An 8,266-nucleotide genomic window follows, 5' to 3' on the forward strand; every position below is an offset into this window, starting at 1 on the left:
GCACAGCAGATCCCACCTGCACAGAGCCCAGCAAGCTAAGATCCACTGGCTTGAAATTCTTGCTGCCAATCCAGCAGTCTAAAGTCAACCTGGGACACTCAAGCTTGGTGGGAAGAGGGGTGTCCACCATTACTGAGGCTTGAGTAGGTGGTTTTCCCCTCACAGTGTAAACAAAGCTGGAAATGGTATTGGGAAAACTGGCTAGATATATGCAGAAAACTGAAACTGGACCCCTTCCTTACACCTTATACAAAAATTAACTCAAGATAGATTAAAGACTTACATGTAAAACCTAATACCATAAAAACCCTAGAAGAAAACCTAGGCAATACCATTCAGGACATAGGCATGGGCAAAGATTTCACGACTAAAACACCAAAAGCAATGGCAACACCAAAAGCCAAAATTGACAAATGGGATCTAATTAAACTAAAGAGCTTCTGCACAGCAAAAGAAACTATCATCAGAGTGAACAGGCAACCTACAGAATGGGAGAAAATTTTTTCAATCTACCCATCTGACAAAGGACTAATATCCAGAATCTACAAGGAACTTAAGCAAATTTATAAGAAAAAACCCCATCAAAAAGTGGGTGAAGGATATGAACAGACACTTCTCAAAAGAAGACCTTTATGCGGCCAACAAACATATGAACAAAAGCTCATCATCACTGGTCATTAGAGAAATGCAAATGAAAACCACGATGAGATACCATCTCATGCCAGTTAGAATGGCAATATAAAAAATCAGGAAACAACAGATGCTGGAGAGGATGTGGAGAAATAGGAATGCTTTTACACTGTTGGTGGGAGTGTAAATTAGTTCAACCATTGTGGAAGACAGTGTGGCGATTCCTCAAGGATCTAGAACTAGAAACATCATTTAACCCAGCAATCCCATTGCTAGGTATCTACCCAAAGGATTATATATCATTCTACTATAAAGACACATGCACACGTATGTTTGTTGCAGCATTGTTCACAATAGCAAAGACTTGGAACCAACCCAAATGCCCATCAATGATAGACTAGATAAAGAAAATGTGGCACATATACACCATGGAATACTATGCAGCCATAAAAAGGATGAGTTCATGTCCTTTGCAGGGACATGGATGAAGCTGGAAACCACCATTCTCAGCAAACTAACACAAGAACAGAAAACCAAATACTGCGTGTTCTTACTCATAATTGGCAGTTGAATAATGAGAACACATGGACACCAGGAGGGGAACATCACACACCAGGGCCTGTCAGGAGGTTAGGGACTAGGGGAGGTTTAGCAGGAGAAATATTTTATGTAGATGACGGGTTGATGGGTGCAGCAAACCACTATGGCACGTGTATAACTATGTAACAAACCTGCACGTTCTGCCCATGTATTCCAGATCTTAAAGTATTATAAAAAAAAAAAAAAATTACCAACAAAAAAAAAAGGCCAGATGGATTCACAACTGAATTCTACCAGACATGCAAAAAAGAGTTGGTAACAATCCTACTGACACTATTCCAAAAGATAGAGAAAGAGGAAATCCTCCCCAAACAATTTTGTGAAGCCAATATCACCCTAACACTAAAACCAAGGGTTTAACACCAGCCTGAGCAACATAGGAAGACCCCACCTCCACAATAAATAAATAAATAGCCAAGTATTGTGGTCCATGCTTGTGGTCCCAGGTACTCTGGAGGCTGAGGCAGGAGGACTGGTTGAGGCTGAAGTGAGCTGTGATCAGGCCACTGCACTGTAGCCTGGGAGACAGAGTGAGATCCTGTAGCAAACAAACAAACAAAGGAAAAAAAGAAAAAGTGCTCAGTATCATTGATCATCAGGTAAATGCAAATGAAAACTAAAATGAAATATCATCTCACTGCAGTTAAAATGGCATTTTTCCCAAAATATAGGCAATAACAAATGCTGGTGAGAATCTGGAGAAAGGGGATCCTTGTAAACTCTTGGTGGGAATGTAAATTAGTACAACAACTATGGAGAACAGTTTGAAAGTTTCTCATAAAACCAGAAGTACAGCTACCATACGATCCAGCAATCCTACTGCTAGGTATATATCCAAAAGAAGGGAAATCGGTATATTGAAGTGATATCTGCACTCTCATGTTTATTGCAGCACTGTTCACAATAGCCAAGATTTGGAAGCAACCTAAGTGTCCATCAACATATGAATGGATAAAAAAAAGTGGTGCATATAGACAATAAAGTACTATTAAGCTTTGAAAGAAAAAAATGAGAGTCTGTCATTTGCAACAAAATGGATGGAACTGGAGACCATTATGTTAAGCAAAATAAGTCAGGCACAAAAAAGACAAGCTTCACATATTCTTACTTACTTGTGTGAACTAAAAATTACAGCAAATGAACTCATGGAGACATAGTGGCTGGGAAGGGTAGTGGGGGTTGGGGGGAAGTTGGAATGCTTAATGGGTACAAATAAATGGTTGGAAGAATGAACAAAACCTACCATTTGATAGTACAACAGGGTGACCATAGTAAATAATAATTTTATTGTACATTTTTAAGTAACTAAGAGTAAAAAAAATTACATTAAATAAAATGACTAAAGGTTTAATTGGATGGCCTGTAACAAAAAGGATAAGTGCCTGAAGTGAGGGATACCTCATTTACCCTAAAGTGATTATTATGCCTTGCATGTCTGTATCAAAATATCTCATTTATCCCCAAAGTATCTACACCTACTATATCCTCACTAAAATTAAAAATAAATAATTATAAAAGAGAAATAACCATGTAGTTGATATTTAATACTGTTGTCTTTCTAGAAAACTAAGGAGAGCCAACTAAAGATATCGTTAAAAATATTAATATGAGAACGTTAAGTAAATACTTTCTAAAAATCAGTATTTGTATTATATGCCAACTGAAGCAAACTAAAAACCAAAACAGAAAACAAAATTTTACATTATTTGTAATCACAAAATATTAATTATCTAGGAATTGACTCATAAGAAATATGTGGGACATATTTGAATAAAGTAAAAAACTTTACCATTTTTTAAAAAAAACACTTGATTTCCTAGATTCAAGAACTTAATACTGTAAATATTTTAATTCTTCTCAAACTAATTTGGTTGGTTTAATGTAATTACAACCACGATCTCAATGACTGTATTTTTGCAACTTAATGTGTTGTAAAGTTTATCTGAAAAAATAAGTTTGTAATAATAACAAAATGATTTCTATCAGGAAGAGATGTTAAGGGTCACTAAAACATAACAAAACATATTATAAAATTGTAATTTTTTAAATAGTATATTCCTGTGGTGAGATTAGAAAATTATATCAATGGGCCAAATTGGAAAGCCCTCCAAAATTCTAGAATGTAAGAGGTTTTATATTCTTATTTGGTTAACATGCCATTGCAAATGCATAAAAGTAATTAAAAAAAGATAGTAGTCAATTAATTTATTAAAACTAAGAACAACAAATCAACATTATAGTATGTACTATTATTTTATTAAATGCTAAGGGAAAATGTTAGTAGATAAACTAAAACAAAATGCTTTTTTATTACATAGACTTGTTACTACATACCAGGGAAAACTTGCGCCCACTGTTACTGTCAATGAAGTTTCATTGGACATAGCCACGTCCATTCATGTCTGTATTGTCCATGACCGCTCTTGCACTAGAATGGCAGCATTGAAGAGTTGTGAAACAACCTGCCTGGCCCACAAAGCCTAAAATACTTACTATCTATTCCCTTACAGAAAAGTTTGTCAACTCTTTGTCTATATTTTTTGAAAGAGCGATTTTAGACTTCTTTAGATATAAGACTTTTAATCTGTAAAGATTTTCTGTAAATATAAAAATATAGTATAAATGTAATAAATTATTTATGACATGAATAAAACTTCTTGCCATTTAAAGTATAGCTCTTTGACTGGGTGCAGTGGCTCATGCCTGTTATCCCAGCACTTTGGGAGGCCAAGGCGGGTGGATCATTTGAGGTCAGGCGTTTGAGACCAGCCTGGCCAACATGGTGAAACCCCATCTCTAGTAAAAATATGAAAATTAGCCGGGCATGGTGGTTGGTGCCTGTAATTCCAGCTACTCAAGAGGCTGAGGTGGGAGAATCACTTGAACTCCAGGAGGCAGAGGTTGCAGTGAGTCGAGATGGCGCCACTGCACTCAGCATGGGCAACAGAGCAAGACTCTGTCTCAAAAAACAAACAAACAAAAACAAAAAACAAATAAAGTATAGCTCTTCAAGTTTCCTTTTTCACTCAGGGTTGTTCATATCTTTTTTTTTTTTTCTCATGTAATAGTGTCCTCTGTTCATCTAGAACTTCAGTAATATGGCATTTCCTAAAAACATGTCCTATTTTTTCTGGTATCTTCTTCCAAGACTCTGACACCTACTATCCAAGATTAAAGTTGACACTGACTTGATCTTACCAGATAGAATCAGGTGAGAACTGTGCCTGACAGTGAAGGTAAGACCCCTCTGGTTCTATAAGGAATTCTGCTTTCAGAGATATTAAAATGTGAAAAATTAGTGTTTTTGCAATAATGAAATACAGTTGACTCTTTCTTCACACTATCTGAGAATAAATTCTAGATGGAAAAAAAAGCATAATAATGAAGTTCAAAAGAACCAGAGGAAACAGAAGTGAGTATGTACATAATCTGGTAGTGAGGGAGTCTTTTCTAAAAATAATAGCATTAGAAGAAACCATAGTGAAAAACATTGATATACTTACTTGTACTGTGATCTCGGGCAGGAACCTATCTCTTTGCCTCACTTTCCCTATCCTTAAGATGAGAACAACAATATTATCTACCTCACAGGGCTATTTTGAGTCTTAAATGAGTTGATATATCAAGCAGTTAGAATAATGCTTGGTATATATATAGTAAGGGCTATATAAATTTGAGCTTTCATTGTTTGACCAAAAAAAATGGAAGACTGGTATCTACAAAAATATGACCATATACATTTCTGCTGTGTATAGATTTTCCCCCATAACTATATAATGTTGACTTTGCCCCAGATAAAGATGTCTTCACTCTTTGGGTATAATTATGTTCTAAATACATGAATTAGATATTTCATAACTGAAAGAGACATTGACTGGTCAGCTTTTAACATGCCCTATCAATCTTCATTAAGTTAAAATTCAAACTTCTTAGATATTCCTACATTTCCTTTGCTGTTCACTTGGGTGCAACATTTCTGCATCCCTATTTCTTACTCATATTGAAAGGGACTGACAGTTAAAGGGAGATGTGGAATCCTATGTGGGTCAGTGTTGTATGTGTGCACACGTGGGTGTAGGCAGCAGCCTATAACTAAGCAGTCTCTCATGCAACTGGAGAGGTTGCCTTAATCCCTTTCTTAGACATTTCACAGAGTGGGAAGGCAGAGGTTGTGACTGATAATCCACTCACAGCTTTCACAGGGATTAATTCCATTATATTATGCAAAGTTCCTATCTAGGCAATCCTATTAGAAGGTAAAGAAATCCTCTCTCTAAACAAATCTTCCTTATAAATAGATCTAAACAACTGAATGGAATTTGCATATTTTACTCATGTTCTCTCAGTGCAAGCATGCAAATAAGTTAACATAGGGAAGAGTGCTTTTTGGCAAACCTTATCTAGAGACAATTATTGCGATACAATATTCTCTATTCCAATAAGTAAGGGAAAAACATTCATGTTCTGATATCAAGAGACTTTCAGTCCTCATAGGGGTTTCTGTAAGAATCTACCCTGGCACTATGCATTAATTAAAAAAAAAAAAAAAACACCCTACGTAAGATTAAAAGACCAATTATACGTTGGGAAAAATGTTTAAAAAATGTGTGGTGGATAATACCTTGCTTTTCTTCATACAAAAAGATATAATAAAAGTGAAATGATGAACACCACATTTAGGACAAGATGAGCATATAAAACAAGAATGTTTGGGAAAAAAAGAAAAACAAACAATCAATAAATTGTTTGAAAATATGTGTCACCACCCTAGTGGTCAGATAAATGCAGTTTAAAATGTGATACTATGCTTCACCTGTCATACTTGTAAAGATTAACAATAATAATGATTCCCAATATAGCAATGAATTCTTTAAAACATAATTTCATACACTGTTGTTGGTATAACTATTCTTTAAGGCTTCTTGTATCTACAAAAAGCTTTAAAATGTGAATATACTTTGACCAAATGATTCTATATATAAAATATACCTTTGAAAAATAACAGGAAAATTGAGCAATATACAGGAAAAATTTATTTCATCATTATCTAAGTAGTTGAATTATTGGAGATAACCTAAATTATCCTAAATAAGAAAGTGTTAAAATTTGTTACATATTCTGAGTGCTTTGTTTCTTTTCTTCTCAGGGGTTTGGGGATGGATTTGGATAACGTCAGAGTAATCAAGCATACCTGCCCATATACCTTAAATCACATTTATCACACCATTATAATTATATCTCTCAGTATGGCCTAAGCTGATAGACTTCTTTCTCAAGGTAATTTCTTTGACTTAGGGATTGTCCCTTTCTCCAACTTGCTTCCTTAAATTATTTATTCATTTATTTATTTCTGGGTATCTATAAGGTCACACACAGAGCTGTGCATAATCTCGCTGGCTAAACTTAAGTTTCTGTAAAGGCAAGAAGTGAATACTAATGCTGTAAATGGGCATGAACATTGAGGGTATAACCCAATAACTGCATAGAATTCTTTGGCAAAGAAAAGAAGCCTAATTTGTTCAAAAAATTTATGAAAACCACTGACCATGTAATAGCTGACCAGACCAATAAGCCAACTGAATAGAGACTTCATCATCATTGTCAAATTATCAAAATCCAAGAACAAAGTGAAAACTTTAAAGTACTGAGAGAACAATAATGTATCACATACAAAAGATACTCAAAAAGATTAATAGCTGACTTCTCATCAGGAACCAGGGTGCTCAGAAGGCACTGGAATTTATTTAAAGTGCTGAAAGAAAAGGATTGTCAACTAAGAATTCTAAATCCAGCAAAACTATAATTCTAAAATGAAGAAGAAATTAAGACATTTCTAGATAAATAAAAACTGGACAATTTATCACTAAGAGATGTGCCCTAAAAGAAAGTAAAAGGGAGACACCAAGACTGAAATGAAGGGACATTAGACAGTAACTTGAATCCACAAAAAGAAATAAAGAGGATCAGTAATGATAATTATCAAGGTAAATGTAAAGATACAATAAACATATTTTTTTCTTGTAGCTTTTCTGATTTAAAAGAAAACTGTACAAAGCAAGACTTATAAAACTATGTGGATAGGCTTCTAATGAATAAAAGTCTAGTTTGTTTTTCAGTACTCTCACAGAGAAAGGTGAAGAAACTGAAGCTGTTGAGCAAAGCTTCTGTATGCTACTTAAATTAAGTGTTAATCCTAACGACTTTGATTGACCTTAAAACGCTAATTGTGTATACTCAGAAATATATAGTGAAAGAACAGAAAGAAAAGTGAATGATACAGTAGAAAATTATCTATTTAACACAGAGGAAGGCAGTGTTGGAAGAACAGAGGAAAAAATTAGGACAGATAGAAACAAAAAGTGAAATGGTAAAAATCCTACCCTACTGCTGATTACATTTAATACAATTGGATTAAGCATTTCAGTAAAAAGGCAGAGGTTGGCAGAATGAAGTTAAAAAACCCACAGTCCAACTATATCCTGTCTAAAAGAGATATGCTTAAAGGCAAATAGTCAAATAGATTGAAAATAAAAAGATACACACATATATATATATATACACACACACACACACACACACACACATATATATATATAACACAAACACTTACTAAAAGAGGAGTGGCTATTTTAACATAAGACAAAAAGAGAATTTAAGACAGAAGTTAACAGAGACAAAGAATATTTTATAATGATAAAAGTACAAATACATCATGAAGGTATAACAACTATAAACACATACGCACTGAACAATGGAGCTACAAAATTACATGAAGCTAAAATGGACAGAATTTAAGCAGAGGAAAAGACAATCTAATAATAAGAGTTTGAGACTTCAATACTCCACTTTCAGTAATGACTATAAAAGTAAGCATAACACCTACAGAAAAATAGAATACTTGAACAACACTTAAATCAACTAGACCTATAGAATACTCCTCAAAGCAAAGAAACACGCATTTTTCTTAAGCAAACATGGAACGTTCTCCAGAATAGATTATACGATAGTCCATAAAGCAAGCCTTAATAATTTAAAA

The sequence above is a fragment of the Gorilla gorilla genome, chromosome 10 (genome assembly GCF_029281585.2).
Source record: "Gorilla gorilla gorilla isolate KB3781 chromosome 10, NHGRI_mGorGor1-v2.1_pri, whole genome shotgun sequence".
NCBI lineage: Eukaryota > Metazoa > Chordata > Mammalia > Primates > Hominidae > Gorilla > Gorilla gorilla.